Genomic DNA, 22,084 nt, shown 5'->3' with positions numbered 1-22,084 from the left:
TATCGACCTAAGTGGTGTCAACCTAATCACCGTATCCATTCAGGACATAAAAGAACCAAACAGCGCGGTAATTCAGGGACTGTACTAGAACAGGAGCAGGTGTTATCACTGATGGCTGACTCCTTCTACACTGACACTCAGCTTTAAGTACTGCAGAGAAACATGTTAAACTTATGTCAAAGGTGATATATTTTAACCTTCAGACCTTTAAGTAGAAAAATCAGGATTATGAAATCATTCTAATAGCAGATGGCAGATAGTGCTAAAACGCAATTACATACACAGCAACCATGCCAAATAGCTCAGTATGTTTGTCTCTTAGAAATGATTAGTGTACTAGTATCCAAAGCATGTAAGTTCAAACCTTTATTATACATCCCTTTAATTGGTGTATTGTTCTTTGTGTAGGTCAGAGGTTTCCAAACTTGGTCCTCAAGGCACCCCAACGGTCCTGGTTTTAAATGTATCCATGCTTGGCCACAGGTGACTTAATTAGCTCCCTAGTAAATTTGATTTAACCATCTGTGCTGAGCCATGGATATAGCTAAAACCTTGACTGTTGGGGTGCCTTGAAGACCGCGTTTGGGAACCTCTGGTGTAGGTCATAAATTATTTTTATTTTTCTTAAACGCGACACATATATGTCTATATGTTTCTTTTTCAGCTCACGATGATGATGACTCCATATTCTCAGAACGTCTGGGTATCCTAGCTGATCCTGGGACCAGTTTTCCAAAAACTCTGTCAAAACAAATTAAAAGAAAAGAAGAAAACAAGGAAACAAAAAACAAAACCAGAACAAGAACTTGGCCACCAAAGGGGAATAAGCCCCAGAAACAGCTGATTGCAAGGTCAATATATCAACCTGCAAGGTCAAGACCTTACTTTGACATAGTGCTTGAGGAAGATGATGATGATGATGATGATGATGATGAGGCACACGTAGATAGCCATAATGAAGTATTGTAGCAAAAGCACTTTCTAAAACTGGGATATTAAAACATGAAATTTCTCATTTAGCTATCACAGGAAATTGTAGAAATGACATTAGGTACCTGGGACACTGCAAGGCAAAGTAACCAGGTGCATGAGGCACTTTTGTGGGGCTTTCCAAGAGGAAAAGGAACTGTGTCTACTCAGCCAGTCTTCATATGAAGAAGTAAGAACATTCTGAAATCCTTATACTGTATATGAAAAAAAATAAAAAATAAGGGTTAGGAGAAACAATGATAAAAACTAACCTCCAATGTCTAATTTGTATATGGGTTGCCCTATTTTGTAGTAAATATCAAATTTGGCCACTTTTTATTCTACCTTGAGGATGTTCATACTCTATCTATCTATCTATCTATCTATCTATCTATCTATCTATCTATCTATCTATCTATATTTATAAACAGTGTTAGCAAATAAGAATATGGGCAAATTGCATTGGAGTAGAGTGCCTGATTCAGATAAGTACATAAACCTGATGGACCAGAACCTGCATTATCAACTGCAGCCTCCTCCCTTAGCCGCAGCTTGATTGACATGCTGCTGCGTTTGTGGGGTGGAGCGGGGAAGGCAACCAGTATTGTTGTACAAAATGGGGGCATGTCACCCCTGTTTTGTAAGCGTGCCAAGCACAGGGTCTGCATTGTCAGATGCACACTTCCTGGACCCAACAGAGGGGTTTCCGACAGTCAGTCTGAGTAAGCTTCAGCTTACGCAGACAGCCGAGGGCAGCGACCATCGTGACCAATGTTGCGATGGTGATCAGATGTTGCGTCTCGGATGCAGCACTCGGATTGCAGATGCTGGCACAAGGCATCTATTTCATACATATGCCTACTACAAAATTAGAATTATACATGTACGGTATTGCACAGCAGCTTCCCTGTGGCTGTATAAACCATCCACATCAGAAACAGTCCGAGAGACCAAAGGCTACATAACAGAAGTAGGCATGAGAGGTAAACCTAACATTATTTCACGGGATCTACACCTGTATGTAGTCATAGATTAAATCAGTAAAACACAGCATTATACTTTTACTTTTTCACTACATTTATGTTCATTAAACTTTACAGAGAACAGATTTGTTCCTTGGGTAACAACCAGTTGTTAATCAAAACAGATTATGAGAGTCACTTCCCAATACACAAACGATATACTGTATGTTTACTATATGTGTACAGAAACGCCTTTCTGAGTCACAAAGTTATTACTTATGAAACAACATCATTTGCAAATGTTAAGGGAATACTATTGTTATTAAATACGCAGAAACACATTGTATTCTTTAAGATTATAAACATACAGTCATGGAAACATTTTTTTTTCAACTGACCTTTTTTTATACCCGAGTTTTTATAAATCAGGACAAAATTAACTAAACGTCACCAAGTTCTTAGATTGGTAAACTTAATGTCTTATGGCAAATAACACATAACAGAATACGTCTTTATATAACATGTAATAAATCAACATTTAAGTACAAACCTTGATTTAGCAATCCTTGTAATAAACGATGAAAGAGGCAGAAAATCAAATAAAAAACAATATATGTAATGAAAGTGTGTTTTTAGAAAATTTGTAGTGCAAATATTTTGTGAATATTTTATATTACACAGCACACTATATTATTTATTGATAACAGCTGTACTGTCAGAAAAGCAGAATTGTCATGGAAAAATGAGCCAAATTCTTTACTAGTTCTACATGAGGTCTGTGTCAAAAACTCAAAATGATTGGAACACAGTATTATACAAAGTGGGTCCCTACTCCAGTCACCTGAGTAGGCCACTTGAAACCATGTACTGCTCCACTTCATGCTCAAGTAAAGTTCCAGTTCTGCTCTTCTAAGCAGATCATCTTAATGATTATTTTTGCTCAGTATTTACTACTGAAAGAGAGGGGAAGGGGCCACAGTTAAGTTGCAGGGATATTCAGGAAAATGAAACAAGTACATTTACAGAGGAGAAGGTCCTAACAGAACTCTCAAAGCTGAAAGTGGACAAATCTATGGGGCCAGATGGGATACATCCAAGGATACTAAAAGAACTTAAAGAGGTGCTGGTAGCACCATTGACAGAATTATTCAACCAGTCATTAGCTACAGGAGAAATTCCAGGGGACTGGAAAAGAGCAAACGTAGTCCCACTGCACAAAAGTGGAAGCAAGGAAGAGGCAAACAACTACAGACCAGTGAGTCTTACATCAGTAGTAGGGAAATTGATGGAAACACTCTTAAAAGAAAGAGTTGTAGATTATCTCAAATCCGGCAATTTACTGGATCCCAAACAGCATGGATTCACTGGGGGGAGATCATGTCAAACAAATCTTATTGACTTTTTTGATTGTGTGACTAAAGTGATGGATAAAGGTGGAGCCATGGATATAGCTTATCTAGACTTTAGTAAGGCTTTTGACACAGTTCCACATCGCAGACTGCTAAATAAACTTGAAAGTTTGGGATTGGATATTAGGATTATTGAATGGATAAGATCTTGGTTGAAGGATAGAAAACAGAGAGTTGTGGTAAATGGAGTGCATTCACAGGAGGGAAATGTTACCAGTGGAGTACCCCAGGGATCTGTACTTGGACCAGTGCTTTTTAATATCTTTATTGGTGACATTGCAAATGGCATTAAAGGGAAAGTATGCCTTTTTGCAGATGACACAAAGGTATGCAACAGGGTAGACACACCAGGTGGGGTAAAACAAATGATTGAGGATCTAGGTAGACTAGAGGAATGGTCAAGAGTCTGGCAATTACAGTTTAATGCCAAAAAATGCAAAATCATGCACTTGGGTCTCAAAAATCCTAAAGCTAAATACAGTATTAATGGCACTATACTGGAAACTACTGAGGAGGAAAGGGATCTAGGAGTCACTATTTCAGATGACTTAAAAGCAGGTAAGCAATGTAACAAGGCAATGAGGAAGGCTAGTCAGATGCTTGGCTGCATTGGGAGAGGAATCAGCAGCAGAAAGAAAGAAGTAATAATGCCACTGTATAGGTCATTGGTACGGCCTCATCTAGAATACTGTATTCAGTTCTGGAGGCCATATCTTCAAAAGGATATTAATACATTAGAAACTGTACAAAGGAGGGCAACTAAAATGGTGCATGGCCTACATCACAAAACATACCCAGAAAGACTAAGAAATCTCAATATGTATAGTTTGGAGCAGAGAAGGGAAAGGGGGGACATGATAGAAACTTTCAAATATATGAAGGGTTTTAACAAAGTCCAGGAGGGAAACATTCTCCAAATGAAGAGAAGCAATAGGACACGAGGACATGCACTGAGACTGGAGGGGGGGAGGTTCAGGGGAAATTTGCGGAAAAATTATTTCACAGAAAGGGTAGTGGACAAGTGGAATAGCCTCCCATCAGAGGTGGTAGAGGCTAAGACAGTAGAGCAATTTAAACATGCATGGGATAGACATAAGGATATCCTTACAAAGAAATAAGGATCAAATAAGGTTAGTGATAAAAAATAATATAAAAAAAAAAAAGGGGCAGACTAGATGGGCCAAGTGGTTCTTATCTGCCGACAAATTCTATGTTTCTATGGTGTATGTGCAGTGGAGTGCATTTTCCATAGTGGGAGAAGGGCCACAGGAAGAAAAAATGCTAATTAATTTTGAATGCACAGATGCAGCTAATGTATCTACCTGGCACATACAGGACCTCATTCAGCTTGGATCACTATTGAGACAGAAAGTGCGATTTTCTCAATCCTGGTTCTGCTAAAAAAAAAAAAATGCACGTGGAGAGCCACCGAGAAAAGAAAAAGACATCCACCGCTGCAGTCGCATAATTGCAATGCATACGCAGAAATCAAATACCATCGACAGCTGCGGTTGACCCAGTGGTACTTAGAATAATGATAATGCAGTTGCATCGGCGCCATGTCTTTAGTTGCAATTCATTGCAACTGACATCAGATACGCGTCCTGAAAATGGCCATGATCCACCTGTGTTTTTCCAACCACTCCCCACAAACTCCATGTAACCTCCCACAAATGGACACTTCCTGGAAATCGCTATGCGATCGCACCTTGCTGTGCCTGCAATCGCATTGTGGCTCTGATGCATGCGCAATGTGAATGCAGCCCATACGCAGTTGTCTGATAATCAGCCGATTTGTGATATTTAAAAATTGCAACTGAAACTGAATAAGGCCCACAGTGCTGCACTTCAACACTCCACTTTGTGATGCTCATGTTTGCAGACTCTTGTGACATTGGCCCTCATTCCGAGTTGTTCACTCGCTAACTGCTTGTAGCAGCCATGCAAACGCTAAGCCGCCACCCTCTGGGAGTGTATCTTAGCTTAACAGAAGTGCGAATGAAATGATCGCAGCGCTGCTACAAAAATAGATTGTGCAGTTTCTGAGCAGCTCCAGACCTACTCCTAGCTTGCGAACACTTCAGACTGTTTAGTTCCTGATTTGACGTCACGAACACACCCTGCGTTCGGCCAGCCACACCTGTGTTTCCCCAGGCACGCCTGCGTTTGTATCTGACATGCCACACTCCCAGAAAACGGTCAGTTACCACCCAGAAACACCCACTTCCTGTCAATCACTCTGCGGCCAGCAGTGCGATTGAAAAACGTCGCTAGACCTTGTGTGAAACTGCATCGGCTGTTGTGAAAGTACGTCGCGCATACGCATGCGCAGTACTGCTGTCTTTTGCCTGATCGCTGCGCAGCGACCGAAAACAGCTAGCGAACAACTCGGAATGACCACCCTTATACTGGGTTGTAGTCTGTAATAGGGATGTACATGTTTGCAAAAGTGAAAATGTAACTGGAAGTTCCATCTCCTTTTACTGTGCATGATCATGGTTCTGGTATGAATGGTCGACCATGTTAAGGTCGACATTCATTAGGTCGACCACTATTGGTCGACATAGACATTGTCGACATGGACTAATAGTCGACACATGAAAAGGATGACATGGCTTTTTAAACTGTTTTTGGTGTTTTTCCGTAACATGACCAGGAACCCCAATTAGTGTACCGCGTTACCTTGCATGGCGAGCAAACTGCGGGCAAGGTACCTTGCTCCGCTACCGCTGCGATCGGCACAGGTTACCATTCCCAATCGTAGTCCATGTGGATGGTAAAGTATGAAAAAAGTTAAAAATATTTTTTTTTAAATGCCATGTCGACGTTTTCATGTGTTGACCTGTCCTGTCGACCATTTTCATGTGTCGACCATATGTCCATGTCGACCATGTCAATGTCGACCAATAGTGGTCGACCTTAACATTGTTGACCATCCAGACTTATAGTCATGATCATCTCATTTACAATTTTTGTACTTTTCTCCTAAATGACATCATGATAAATATATGGGCTACATTTATTGCTGTTGTTCTAATTGAATATGTTGATATGTATTTACTTAGGTTTAAATGTGTTACCCTTTATACATTGGGGGTTATTCAGAGTTGATAGTAAACCAAAAAAGCACACTAATTGGAAAAATCACGTGCACTGCAGGTGGGGCAGATATAACATGTGCAGAGAGATTAGATTTGGGTGGGGTGTGTTCAAACAGAAATCTAAATTGCAGTGTTAAAATAAAGCAATCAGTATTTTCTATACACAGAAACAATATAACCCACCCAAATCTAAATCTCTCTGCACATGTTACAGTACATCTGCCCCACCTGCAGTGCAACCTGGTTTTGCCCAATTGCTAACTTTTCTGGCTTTCTAACAAGTCTGAATAATCCCCATTGCCCATTAAAAGTGAAAAAGTCACCCTAGTAGTGTCACAGGTGGTGTAAGAATCAGAGCAATGAATACTTCACAGGCCTGGTTTGTGAAAACATCAAATCCCCTCTGGCATAGGGAAGGGCAGAAACTATAATTAAAACTTAACACAGATTCAGATGCACAGAATCATGTGCATGCATTTATTTTGGGAAGTGAAAAACAGCAAAGTGCTAGAACACTGAGGGGGAGAGCAAGGGGTTACACAGAAATAATGTCCATGAGGTATATTTACTATTGCGTGTTTTCTTAAAGCCATTGATAATTTGTGACTTTGACAGTTGGCTTTAAATGCTAAATCAGGCTTGTTTTATACTATAAACTGACAGAAAATCTACCAGGGGGTAAATTTACTAAGATGGGAGTTCTATTTCAGATGAGATGTTGCCCATAGCAACCAATCAGATTCCAGGTATTACCTTCTAGAAGGTGCTAGATAAATGAGAAGTAGAATCTGATTGGTTTCTATGGGCAACATCCCATCTTAAATAGAACTCCTATCTTAGTAAATTTCCCCCAAGTGTCTCAAAAAAGAGGAAACTGTTTCCAATATCTCTTCCCTAAATAGCCATCATTTCACCAGTCATAGGTGGTCATTCCGAGCTGTTCGCTCGCTAGCTACTTTTACAGCAGTGCAAACGCAAAGCCGCCGCCCTCTGGGAGTGTATCTTAGCATAGCAGAATTGCTAACGAAAGATTAGCAATTCTGCTATTAAGTATTTCCTTGCAGTTTCTGAGTAGCTCCAGACCTACTCCTAGATTGCGATCACCTCAGCCCATTTAGTTCCTGGTTTGACGTCACAAACACGCCCAGTGTCCGGCCAGCCACTCCCCCATTTCTCCAGCCACTCCTGTGTTTTATGTTGGCACGCCTGCATTTTTTTAGCACACTCCCGGAAAACGCTCAGTTACCACCCAGAAACACCCACTTCCTGTCAATCATTCTCCGATCAACAGAGCGACTGAAAAGCTTTGTTCGCCCGTGAGTAAAATAGCATAGATTTGTGTAAAATTGCTTAGCGCGTGCGCCCTGCGGTGCATACGCATGCGCAGAACTGCCAGATTTTAGCCTATTAGCAATTCTGCTAAAATAGCAGTGAGCGAACAACTCGGAATGACCACCATTAACTGAAATTTTCTGATGGAAAGAGAAAGACAGATCGAGGGTGTTCATTTTTAACCATGTAATATGTACACTTAATGCTCCCAATTTAAACAGACATACATACCGGAAATTCCATTTTACAGAAATTAAATGAAATTCAAGATGTGGAGAGAGTTTCTTGTTTTACAGCAGGGGTGGGGAACCTCCAGCCCGCGGGCCGTATAAGGCCTGCAAAGCCGTTTGCTCCGGCCCACCCGCTTCTCCCAGTGAGACACGCCGCCGCTCAGTCCGGCGGCAGCGTGTCTCAGCTGTCAGTGTCAGGACAGGGAGGAGAGCGCGGCGGCGGCGTGTAGAACTTGAAACCAGCCGTCGGTTCGTGAGCCAATCAGAGCTCGTGGACCGGCAGCCAATCAGGAGCCGCGGCTGCCGGTCCGCGAGCTCTGATTGGCTCTCGAACCGGCGGCTGGTTTCAAGTCCTACACGCCGCCGCCCAACATAGCCGCGCTCTCCTCCGTGTCCCGCCGAAAGGAGCGGTAAGTAGCACGGAAGGGGGGGGGGGGGGCACTGTGGGGGCATCTGTATACCTGGCACTGTGGGGGGCATTTGTATACCTGGCACTGTGGGGGGCATCTGTATACCTGGCACTGTGGGGGCATTTGTATACCTGGCACTGTGGGGGGCATTTGTATACCTGGCACAGTGGGGGGCATCTGTATACCTGGCACTGTGGGGGCATCTGTATACCTGGCACTGTGGCGGCATCTGTATAACTGGCACTGTGGGCGCATTTGTATACCTGGCACTGTGAGGGGCATTTGTATACCTGGCACTGTGGGGGCATCTGTATACCTGGCACTGTAGGGGCATCTGTATACCTGGCACCGTGGGGGCATCTGTATACCTGGCACTGTGGGGACATCTGTATACCCGGCACTGTGAGGGGCATTTGTACATCTGGCACTGTGAGGGGCATTTGTATACTTGGCACTGTGGGGGCATTTGTATACCTGGCACTGTGTGGGGCATTTGTATAGATGGCACTGTGGGGGCAATTGTGGATCTGGCACTGCACTATTGGGGGCATATGTGTATCACGTCCCATTTTAACTGTCCACACCCATTTTTTGGGCGTGCGCGCCTCCGGCGCGCACACACAGTACCTCTATGGGGCAGACCTGCTGGGGGGCAGGGTAATTTTTTAAGTTGAGAATTTTTGTATGGCCCCCGAAGGATTTTATAAATATCCAAATGGCCCTCGGTAGAAAAAAGGTTCCCCACCCCTGTTTTACAGGATCCCATAAAGTCAACACACCCCTCTTCCTAGTGAGCTCTTTTAGGTGTTGTGTGCATGCTTATCAAACAGGACCCATAAAGGCTGTGCCAAGCATGTTTTATAAGGGTAGTTCCAGAATGAGAGCCTCTTCATTGTTATGTTTCAGATGAACAATTAGATACTTTTGTAATGTGTAAACAAATGCACTGTAGTATGAGTTTTTATGTGTACAAATCTTAGTGGAAAACAGCAGGATCTTACAAAAACACGTGTGAAATGTATATACATTGAAATAGTAGTTAGTAATACATTACCTGCAACAAATATAAATAATGCATTATAATTTATTTTGTGTAGCACAAATAAGCAAAATCAAAACCAAATAAATGTAAGTTAATTATTTCTGGTACCGTATTATACAGGTAGTGTGATTAGTCATGGAGAAAGGCTGGTATTTGGTTAACAAATATGCCAAGATAAGCAACAGGCAGGTAAATAAGTTTCCAGATCTCTGATATAAAATGCATAAAAGATAACTTGTATCAATCTAGAATGCCATTGCTCATTCACTGAAACTCAAACAGGTTTTCCTTGATATGTTACAAGTTAAACATGTCTTGAAGCAGAGAAACATGTTGTAATCAGTTAACTCTATGTTTACCAGCAGTATCATTATATAGTCAAGTATTTATATAGACAACAAATCATACAGACCTGATCTGGATAATTCCATAGCATATAATGTCTGAGTTTTGTGCAGTGAGGTCAGTTGTTGGTGAGGCACTAGCTTGTATCAGAGCCAGATACAGTATCAGAGACAGTATACTGTACTGTATGATTTGTTGGTGAGTTTTGACTATAACAATGATTCGAATAACAGAAAGATAATATGAATTATACAAAGATCATATTTCTAAATATCTTCTTTGTATTATTCAAATCATTTTTATAGTCAAAACTCTGGAGTGTACTGGAGTATGACAGGTGGTACTGGAGTATGATAGGTGATACTGGAGTAAGACAGGTGATACTGGAGTATGACAGATGGTATTGGAGTATGATAGGTGGTACTGGAGTAAGACAGGTGGTGCTGGAGTAAGACAAGCGGTACTGGAGTATGACAGGTGGTACTGGAGTATGACAGGTGATACTGGAGTATGACAGGTGGTACTGGAGTATGATAGATGATACTGGAGTAAGACAGGTGGTACTGGAGTATGATAGGTGGTACTGGAGTATGACAGGTGATACTGGAGTATGACAGGTGGTACTGGAGTATGATAGGTGATACTGGAGTAAGACAGGTGATACTGGAGTATGACAGATGGTATTGGAGTATGATAGGTGGTACTGGAGTAAGACAGGTGGTGCTGGAGTAAGACAAGTGGTACTGGAGTATGACAGGTGGTACTGGAGTATGACAGGTGATACTGGAGTATGACAGGTGGTACTGGAGTATGACAGGTGGTACTGGAATATGATAGATGATACTGAAGTAAGACAGGTGGTACTGGAGTATGATAGGTGGTATTGGAGCAAGACAGGTGGTACTGGAGTAAGACAAGTGGTACTGGAGTATGACAGATGGTACTGGAGTATGATAGGTAGTACTGGAGTAACACAGGTGGTACTGGAGTTTGACAGGTAAAGCTTTGCCTCCCATGAACCCTGACCACACGTTACCGGTTTTGTGCTACTATCAGGGTTGTCTATCAAAGATCATATGCAGTCCCCAGTTTGCTGAGAATATGAATGCTGTACAATAAACCTTTTGACCTGCAGGTGATTGATATAAGTAAAATTACCCTGGTGCAATGATTGGCAAAATTATATCTAAATTCTAATTATAAGCATTGGCACACCATGTTAGTACAGAGATAGTATGTTATGTTCAATTAAAAAGCATTGGTAGTGGGGGGGTTTATGGTTAGCTTTTAATTAGAGATCAGCGAGTTTGGTTTTACTCGGTTTTACTCGGATCTCAAAACAGCATCTTATTGGCTCAAGGATGTCACGTGTTTTGGATAGCCAATAAGAAAAATCCGGATAAAAGTGAACTGGCATTAATTCTGGCGTTAAATCCAAACCCACTCATCTCTACTTTTAAATAAGATGAACCTTACATTTAATGAAACCCTTTTAGGTTTTAACAAAACATGTTTAGGATTAGAGAGGTTATATAAATACAATATTCTGAGTAATATCAATAAATACTTTTAAAGGAAGCCAAAAAACATTTTTTAAAGTACAACATCCGTTATATTTCCGTCTTTTTATTGTATCATGTTATGATTTTAATACTTCTATATTAAATAGGATAGTTTTGTGAGACGTAGTTGCTAAATATATGATACCGAAACAAATCCTGGAATAATCAATCAAAGTATTAAAGGAATGATGTGTATAATACAGGAAGGTTAATATATGCAGTGTGTAACCTAGGGGTGGGCAAAATATGGCCCGCGGGCCGGATGCGGCCCACAAACCGATCCTGTCCGGCCCACTGCCTCCCACCAGCGAGCAATGACAAGCGGCCCGAACGGCTGAGCTGCTTGTCATTGCTCTGAGCTGCAGTACCTCCAAGCTGCCGGCGGCGCCTCTCTCCCCTACTGCTGCATTGTAGCAGCCTTCTCCCTCCTCCAGAGTCCCCAGTGACAACGGCTGGGTTCAGCCAAAAAGGGGCGGCGCTACGTGCCAAGGAGGGGGCGGGCCTACACGGGACCTCAGGGGGCGGAGCTACACGGGACAAGAGCCAGACTTGTACAGAATAGATCCATCCTTCCTGCCACTGCCAGCCAAAGTGAGTGAGAGAAAGAAAGGGGTGTGTGTGTGTGTGTGATAGTGTGCGTATATTTGTGTGTGCGGGCAGTGGCGTCAGTCTGTTTTTAGGTTTGGGGGAGAGATCTTTAGCTCTCGCTGTACCAACCCCTCCCGTGTTCTGTCACCATGTCACCCCCGTGTTCTGTCACGTATAACCCCCCGTGTTCTGTCACTGTCACCCCCCCCGTGTTCTGTCACTGTGTCACCCCCCCCCCGTGTTCTGTCACCGTGTCAACCCCACCGTGTTCTGTCACTGTGTCACCCCCCCGTGTTCTGTCACCGTGTCACACCCCCGTGTTCTGTCACCGTGTCACAACCCCCGTGTTCTGTCACCGTGTCACACAGCCCGTGTTCTGTCACTGTCACCCCCCCCTCCCCGTGTTCTGTCACTGTGTCACACCTTTCCCCAGGGGCCATTGTTATGCACACCAGTGCCAGCAGGAATGTACTGGTGTCTGAACGGTGAGGGATGCAAAACAAATGAACTCACAGACAGACTGGGGAATATGACATTACATACACAGAAGGTGATAGGGTAACAAAATAAACACAAAATGAACAGAGAAGCCCAAAGGCTAAGAAACTGGGTGTCTCCCTAGTATTAGGAATGCTCAGATGGAAAGAAGCGAGATGTAGTGATTTAATACGTAGAGAACCCGAAATGCTGTTGCTAAGGGCAACAGCAAAAAACCTAAAGGGTTACCAACGGGTGTGGCAGTAAACTCCTTGGTCAGAGATGGAATAATAGACACAAGGAGAGTCTCCACAATCCTAGTCCTCACTTGCAGTGCACTGGTTCAGCTTACTGCCACTAAACTGACACCTGAACACCTTGCACAGTGAGAAAGGATTTTGGCAGGCAAGTCTGAGAATACAGCCGCAAACTTGCTAGGTTCACAGAGTAGCAAAAGAACCCCAGCAGGTTAAACGACTGACTCCAGTCTTACTGCTAGGTCTGGATTGACAGAGTGTAATACCAAATCCCAAGGCTTATTTGCAATAAGCAACAAACAAATACAAAGTTTACACAGTACTAGCTAGCTTTCAGGAACTGACTAACCAACAAAGATTCAGCAGCATCTGCCTAACCTGAGAAGAGGGTTTATATAGCAGGTGCTGTCCACGCCCCACTCAGACCTCACAGACTGTGAGCACAAAAACCAGCACCGGATCCCCTGCCGTGCACAGAGCCTGTAACCACTGCACAGCAAAAGACCCGAACCGGAGTATCAGCTACGCTCAGGTTACTCCGCTAGCACTTGTCTCCCGGTTGCCATGACGACGTGGCAGCACAGAGCAGGAGACCCTAACAGCCATAAGACACTGGATAATTTGCTTGCTGCACAATAATTATCCTAAATAAAATGTTAATGTGTAAAAGGGGCTCTACCTTCCATACTGGGTAAAAGGGGCTCTATCTGGTGTAATGTGTGTAAGTGGCACTGTGTGGCGCAATTTGAATAATGGAGACTATTGTGCAGCCTAATATGAATCTGTATTATTTTTTGCCCACACCCCTTCCACATGAAGCACGTCCCTATATTTTTGGCAAGTGGGGGGAGCTGCTATTTTGTATGTGGCCCTCGGATACTGACAGGAAATGTCAAGTGGCCCCTCAGCTGAAATAATTGCCCACCCCTGGTGTAACCACATCATCCCAGGTAGCACAGTAAATCTCTCTTCCCCTTCACCATCAATGGCACTGCAGTCAAATCTCCTCTGTTCCATCATTAGATCTGCTACAAATATCACTGACCTCTCAGTATGGCCCTTCCAGTGCATTTGCTGGTACATACAGTTGTTCTAGCATTGACATTGGCCAGAGATTGATCCTCCTGATAAAGTAGTGCATAGCAAGTGTGCACACATACTATGAGCTTTTGAAGTGTAACACTGTATATCTGATGTACCAGTCACTCTGACAGGTGCAACATAATTTTTTTGTTAGAGAGTTTGTTATTCCTGAATTACTTTATCACATCCCTATATCTTTTCATAGGGGCACAGTGTAAATAATAATAAAATGTAAAAACATAAAAATGCTTTCACTGAATTCTCAAAAGGAAGGGTGGCTGCATATGTCATACCCCGCCTTTGACCATTGTCTTTGTAACCTATCCAGAAAACTGGGCCTGACTGCAGATCAGAATACAGTATGCACTGCAAGTTAAGAGACTAGAAGGAGACAACATGGCAAACCATGGCAGTTTCAGAATGTTCTATTGATATGTTTGGAGGTCTATACATTTAAATTGGAGGACGCCTTTTTTACAGATACAGTTCTTAGGATAAGCATTCATAAAGAGTTGATTTTGTGATTCTTTAAGTTTGGCGTTTGACAACCATATTAATAAAGCAAAGATCAACTAAGAAAACACTGCCATCTAGTGGTAATTACAAAAAAGACATGCATGCGTAATTGATATTAGAAAAATATGTAATCCTGATGTGAATTATTATGTCATTTATACTGACTATACTTTTGATGTTCACTATTATGTAGAGGCTTACCATCCTATCCCTTTAAACTGGGATGCTCATGGACTACACAGGTTCTGTGGCAGACTAAAACCATTTGATATGCAGGCTTAATTCAGCCAGCCACGGAACCTGTGTAATTCATTAGTGTCCCAGGTTAAAGGGATAGTGTGGTAAGCCTGATTATGTATATTATTGAAATTGTATATCACTGTTCTGGTAAAGAGCTTGTAAAGTGTGTATATAAAAGAAAAGCAGCAAAATCAGTGTTATAGCTTGCATTACGGATGGTGTAAGGGCTGTATGGATGGTGTAATGGTTGGTTAGCATTACTACTTTACAGCACTGAGGTCATGTGTTCAATTTCCACCATGGCCCTAACTGTTTGGAGTTTGTATATTCTCCCTATACGTGGTATATTCTCCTTGTACCTCTGGGTACTCTGGTTTCCTCCCACAATCAAAAAATATACTGATACTGTAGGTCAGGCCTGGCCAACCTGTGGCTCTCCAGCTGTTGCTAAACTACACATCCGAGCATGCCCTGCCACAGATTTAGCATTCCAGAATACCAAAACTGGGACTTGTATTTTCACAACAGATGGAGAGCCACTGGTTGGCCTGGTCTGCTGTAGGTTAATTGGCTGCCAACAAAAATTAACCATACTGCGGAAGTGTGTGTATGTATGCATGTATTAGGGAATATAGATTGCAAGCTCCAATGGGGCAGGGACTGATGTGGATGGTGAAATATTCTATGTGCGCTACATAAATAACTGTTAATAATAATAAAAATTGTGGCACAAGGAAATTTGCTATTTTTTGGAATGGATAGACACAGCTGTTTTTTTTACCCGGGTAGGTATCTGGATCCAAAATCTTGGAGGATGCAGGCAGTCAGAATACCAACAGCGGTAGGATCCCAAAACTTACTATGTAAGGATGGTACTTCTAATCCCTAACCTTTGGCTCTAGACCGTTTACACCCGTTGAGAATTTGGTGTTCCAGAATGTGTCCACCAAAGCGCTTATCTCAACTCTATACCCATTGCTCATACACCATACCCTGGACACTAGATATTCACACAAGAGGACTTGCAAAGCAGATTTGGGTGAGACTTTAGATTCGGAAGACTGGTCTGAAATCTATACTAATGTTGCTTCTAGCTCTATTTGTGTTAATCTGAAAGAAAACGCATATAACCTATTCTATAGATGGTATTATGTCTCTACTAGACTTAACAAGATGCACCCAGAGATCTACCCTTTATGCTGGCAATGTAAACATGCAGATGGTATGTTTCTCCACATCTGGTGGGACTGCCCGAAGTTATCTACGCTATGGCGCAAAGTGGCGGCTCTAGCTAGATCAGTTTTGTCTATTCCTGTTGCTCTTAATCCCAAATATTTTCTTCTTTCTATGAGCTTTCCTGAAGCAACCCATCATCAAAATAAAGTGTTTACCCATATTGTTCTTGCGACAAGGTGCTGCATAGCGGGATTATGGAAGACCACTGAACCCCTTACATTGGGTGACATTATTGCCAAGATTTGGTATATCCACTCGATGGAACATATTACTAGTATACTCCGTGGTTCCGCTATCACCTTTCTTAAAGTTTGGGACCCCTGGACTTCCTATTTCAATATTGCCCCTTCCCTACCCCCCTTACCCTTCTTCTAATACCCTTCTCCACCTTGCCATCTTTTCCCTCTACCATGATCACATTTCTCTTTCACCTTTTATTGCTTGAATTGATACTTTACTTTTCTATAAAACACAAAAGAGATGTTTACATATAGTTCTCTTTATTGAATTGACTGCTACAGCAGAAATGTACTACACGTAGATCCTATTTTATTACTGTCTTGTTATTGTAATCCATAATGTCATTCTGGTGGAGTTTATCTTCAGACCTCTACATACTGTAGGTCAGCCTTTCATTTATGTGTATCATTTTGCAAATAAAATTATCTTTAAAAAAATAAAAGAACTCACCGTCAAGAAGTGGTGTTGTAGAACTAAGTAAAACGATACCTTTATAGGAGGAATCTACTCCACTGTGGTGTGAGTATGGTACGCTACTATAATCTAAACACTCCATTGCTGATTGAAAAGACTTTTCACTCTTTTTTGAGAAAATACTAGATGTGAACTAGACAGTATTACACTATATATATTTCCTCTTCTTTTGCATTTTATATTACTGAGGAATTCAACACATGGGATACCGAATGGAGAAAGACTTTTGCCACATTCATTGACAATCGAAAGAATTCAATTGAAAGACTGACTTCTGTCATTACACTTGGTGGTATAATACTGTATATATCTTGTTTGTCTTACAGAGTGAGCACTTCTAGTATTTGTGCCCAAAAAAGCTTTTGTATATATTTCTAAATTGGTGTGTTGTGACACACTGAGTGCATTTCCACAGGCTGCTGCTCCTGGAGTGCGCACGGGATACCCTAAAAAATTGTATTGTTTTAGATACCCACCATAAGGTTTCCTGGCATATGTCAGCATTGTTGATACCCAGGAATGCTAAGTATCAGCAGAGAAACAGTGGAAATCCATGTGACTCGCATGTACTCATAATCAGGTCATTATGGCTAAATATGATTAAATCTACATATTCCTCTCTCAGGCAATTGTTCATATCACATTCAGCTTCAATACAGCCTGCAAGTGTAGTTGTAAGATATCCACACACAAAGGTTGGTACAGGTTATCCAGAGGCGTAACTAAGGGGGTTCGAGCAAGGCACGTTCCCTGGGTGTCTTGGCAGGCCCAGCAGAGGGGGGCACCACTGACGGCCAGGGCATCATGCCCACTCGCTCCCGCTATTGTAGCTCTGCCCCCCGGGCCGTCCCCGATCCCTCTGCTATGTGAGGGGAGGAGAGCGCAGTGCCTCTCCTGCCCCTCAATGTGCTGTGTCTGGTCTCCGGCGGCGGCGGGGCGAGTTTCCTTGGTTTGGTTTGTTATCAAATCAAAGCTCACAGACCGGCTCCTGATTGCCTGCCGGTCCGCGAGCTCTGATTGGCTAACGAACTGGCGTCAAGATATCCACGGCCGGCAGCCGGAGACCGGACTTCATGGTGCATTGAGGGGCAGGAGAGGTGCTGCGCTGCATTCTCCTCCCCTCCCTCACATAGCAGATAGTAGTGGCCTGGGCAGCGCTAGCGTTGAGAGCGGTGAGTGGAGGGGATAGGGGGGGGGGGGAGGAAATGTGTATCTGGAAATGTGTATCTCTGATCTCTGTGGGGCAATGTGTATACCTGTGGGTCAATGTGTATTTGGCAAAGTGGGGCAATGTGTATATATGTGGGGCAATGTGTATCTCTGTGGGGTAATATGCATCTGGCACTGTGGGGTAATATGTATCTGGCACTGTGGGGTAGTATGCATCTGGCACTAAGGGTCAATGTGTATCTGGCACTGGGGGGCAATATGCATCTGGCACTGTGGGGCAATGTGTATCTGACACTGGGGTATATTTACTAAAATTCGTATTTTCCCGTTTGAGGTCAAAGTTCAATCACGAATGACATCGAAAGTGTAAAGTTGCAACTTTTTAAATTTAGTACGACTAATTTACTAAGCTGTCGTATTCTGCATTTTCGGATTTACCGATGTCGATGTCATTCGTTTTTTTTGGCAGTGTTTTACGTGAGTGACTTGTAAAACACTGCCGACTTTAATACAATGAATCTCGCACGGATCTGAGAGATCCGTGCTGGGCTTCATTGTGCACCTTTAAAAAAAATGTAATCAGTGTTAAAATCTAAAAAATAATTGCGTGGGGTCCCCCCTCCTAAGCCAAACCAGCCTCGGGCTCTTTGAGCCGGTCCTGGTTGCAAAAATATGGGGGGAAAAATGTCAGGGGTTCCCCCATATTTAAGCAACCAGCACTGGGCTCTGCGCCTGGTCCTGGTTCCAAAAATACGGGGGACAAAAAGCATATTTCTGAAACCAGCACGGGGCTCCACTAGCCAGATACATAATGCCACAGCCGGGGGACACTTTTATCTAGGTCCTTGCGGCCCTGGCATTACATAACCAACTAGTCACCCCTGGCCGGGGTACCCTGGAGGAGTGGGGACCCCTTCAATCAAGGGGTCCCCCCCCTCCAGCCACCCAAGGGCCAGGGGTGAAGCCCGAGGCTGTCCCCCCCATCCAAGGGCTGCGGATGGGAGGCTGATAGCCTTTTTGTCAAAAAATGATTATAGTTTTTAATAGTAGTGGGAACTTTGCGGTCAGCGGTGAGGTTACTTTCGGTCAACTGCTGACCACAAAGTTCCCACCATTGGTTACAATGGAGCGCATAGGCGCTACATTGTAACACTGCCGGGTGCTGCCTGTCATACACTACAGAAGCACACAGCCAATCAGGAGGGTGCCACAACGTGGCGCTCCCTGATTGGCTGATGGAACCCTCTTAGACATAAGTCAGAGGGGGTTTCTGGCATTCGAGGAAAGGGGTCCCATGTGAAAACAAGGGGCCCCTTTCAGTGCGAGGTCGGGTGTCCGTTTTGTTATTTTGCAAAGTACGTGGATTACAAATGGATTACAAGAGGAGCCATCTACACTGGATTTTGTGAGTATAATTTTTTCAACAGGTACACCATGGATTTTACATGGAGAAGAGGACCGACCCTCGTGTGAACATAGGTAAGTATGTGTATATGGAGGTGTGGATGTATGCATTAAAGTTTTACTTTCAAGGTGTGTGTCTTATGTTTTTATTGGGGTATTTTTTTAGTAGTAGTACTACAGGTACCAGCGGGCCCGGTTTTCCTCCGCATGCTGGTACTTGTGGTTCTCCAAGTACCAGCTTGCGGGGAGGCTTGCTGGGACTTGTAGTACTGCTACTAAAAACAATATTCATTTTTTGACAAAAAGGCTATCAGCCCCCCATCCGCAGCCCTTGGATGGGGGGGACAGCCTCGGGCTTCACCCCTGGTCCTTGGGTGGCTGGAGGGGGGGGACCCCTTGATTGAAGGGGTCCCCACTCCTCCAGGGTACCCCGGCCAGGGGTGACTAGTTGGTCATGTAATGCCAGGGCCGCAGGAACTTAGATAAAAGTGTCCCCCGGCTGTGGCATTATGTATCTGGCTAGTGGAGCCCGGTGCTGGTTTCAGAAATACGGGGGACCCCTATGCTTTTTGTCCCCCGTATTTTTGGAACCAGGACCAGGCGCAGAGCCCGGTGCTGGTTGTTTAAATATGGGGGAACCCCTGAAATTTGTTCCCCCATATTTTTTCAACCAGGGCCGGCTCAAAGAGCCCGAGGCTGGTTTTGCTTAGGAGGGGGGACCCCACGCATTTAAAAAAAAAAAAAATAACACTTTCCCATCCCCTTCCCACTGATAAACATGCACGGATCTCATGGATCCGTGCATGCCTATCCAAACACGGGAAAAAAAAGCAGGTCTGTTTTTTTTTAGCACTTTTTCACGAATTGTATTTCAGCACGGCAGTGTTTGGCTATTGTCGGCAGTGTTTGTGATTTGCACTTTTTAGTAAATTACCGATTTCTACCAAATTGCAGGCGTATTTGACCGATGGTGTATTGATTCGTAATTTTTTCCTAGGACTTCCAAAATATTACGAATGCCCTCATCACTGCCGAGATTTTTGCTTAGTAAATTCCCGAGATGACACTTTGAAGAAAAAACGTAATCTCGGTCAAAATCGGGACCTTAGTAAATATACCCCACTGTATGTACTGTGTAAAAAGGACTCTGCCTGCGTACTGTGTAAAAATGGAACTCTGCTGCCGTAATGTGCAAAAATTGAATGATAGTGTGCTGAGAGACGACACAGGGGGTAGATGATAGTCATGTTTGCACGCCCCATTTACAGTGGCCATGTCCCTTCTGGTATGTGACCATGCCCCTTTTGCTGCATGGCCATGCCCATTTTGCGCGCACACATACTTTTTTTTCCTATACTTTATTTTTTTTTGGGGGGGGGAGGAGGCGCGCCACTCTTCATCTTGCCCTGGGCTCCGAAAACCCTAGTTACACCTCTGAGGTTATTTTATAATCACATCTTACATATAATAAATCTGTAAGGGTTGTGTCTTTACATAGCAATTTTTGTTAGAAAAAAGAATAACCAGACGCTTGAAATCCGGCGCACTAATAGTTTGTGTTCAGTTTATGCTTCTGTGGAACTTGACTCAGCCGAAGTTATGCAACGGAACCAGATTTAAAGTAACTGCTCCGCAGAGGAACCTATTTAAGGCAGAGATTATAAAGGGCTGTGGTACAGGTGAGACTGTGTTTATACCACGTATACATCATATCTCCTACAGTTTCCTGTAAGCTTCAGCTTCGATATGACAATCAACAAGTTACAGGAGCAAATGCTCAGGGCTGCAGCCGTAGATCGACCAGCTGCTTCTCACATGGGCAGCTTTACGTGGCTTGCTCATGTGTAAATAGCCTCAAACATCTTTCTGTGTTAATCCCTGAAGGAAAAACTGCAAATATGGCTTAAAACAGGATTTTAATACCTACTGGTAAATCATTTTCTCCTAGTCCGTAGAGGATGCTGGGGTCCACTTCAGTACCATGGGGTATAGACGGTTCCGCAGGAGCCATGGGCACTTTAAGACTTTTCAAGGGTGTGAACTGGCTCCTCCCTCTATGCCCCTCCTCCAGACCTCAGTATAGGAACTGTGCCCAGGGAGACGGACATTTGGAGGAAAGGATTTACTTTTAAACTAAAGGTTAGATTCATACCAGCTCACACCTCAACCATGCCGCACAACATGGCATTCAACTTAACACACGCCAACGGCATGAACAATTGCAGCAACATGCTGAAAATAAACGTAACACAACACTCGTGTAACAACAACTAACAACTGCAGGTAAAGTACGCACTGGGTCGGGTGCCCAGCATCCTCTACGGACTAGGAGAAAAGGATTTACCGGTAGGTATTAAAATCCTGTTTTCTCATACGTCCTAGAGGATGCTGGGGTCCACTTCAGTACCATGGGGTTATACCAAAGCTCCAGTACTGGCGGAAGAGTGTGGATGACCCTGCAGCACTGATTGACCAAACTTGAGGTCCTCATTGGCCAAGGTGTCATACTTGTAAAACTTTGCAAAGGTGTTTGCCCCTGACCAAGTAGCTGCTCGGCGAAGTTGTAATGGATGAGCCCACCTTTCTAGTAGAATGGGCATTACCCGAATTCGGTATCGGCAATCCTGCCATGGAATGAGCGTACTGAATCGTCCCTCTGATCCAGCACGCAATGGTCTGTTTAGAAGCAGGACACCCAATCTTGTTGGGAGCATACAGGACAAACAGAGCCTCTGTTTTCCGTATCCGAGCTGTCCTAGCGACATACATTTTCAAAGCTCTGACCACATCAAGAGACTTTGACGCAATGAAGGTGTCAGTAGCCACTGGCACCACAATAGGTTGGTTTATATGGAAAGACGAAACCACCATCGGAAGAAATTGCTGACGAGTTCTTAACTCTGCCCTATCTTTATGGAAGATCAGGTAAGGGCTCTTGTGAGACAAGGCCCCAAACTCAGACACCTGCCTTGCGGATGCCAAGGCCAATAGCATGACCACTTTCCAAGTGAGAAACTTCAATTCTATCTCCTATAGA

The 22,084-nt window shown here is 43.5% G+C and overlaps 1 long non-coding RNA gene across 1 annotated transcript in view; it reads right to left on the bottom strand.

The window, feature by feature from the left end:
• Positions 1-211: 211 nt before the first annotated feature.
• Positions 212-22,084, bottom strand: part of LOC135023928 (uncharacterized) — a 37,421-nt gene continuing 15,548 nt past the window's right edge. The window contains exons 2-3 of the long non-coding RNA XR_010220821.1: positions 1,056-1,184; positions 212-741 (exon numbers count right to left, since the gene is read on the bottom strand). This is a non-coding gene — a long non-coding RNA (uncharacterized LOC135023928). The remainder of the gene's footprint in view (positions 742-1,055; positions 1,185-22,084) is intronic.

Source organism: Pseudophryne corroboree, chromosome 2 (assembly GCF_028390025.1).
Source record: "Pseudophryne corroboree isolate aPseCor3 chromosome 2, aPseCor3.hap2, whole genome shotgun sequence".
In the NCBI taxonomy this organism is placed as follows: domain Eukaryota; kingdom Metazoa; phylum Chordata; class Amphibia; order Anura; family Myobatrachidae; genus Pseudophryne; species Pseudophryne corroboree.
The sequence above is the reverse complement of the archived record's forward strand: the minus strand, read 5'-3'. Positions and strand labels throughout refer to the sequence as shown.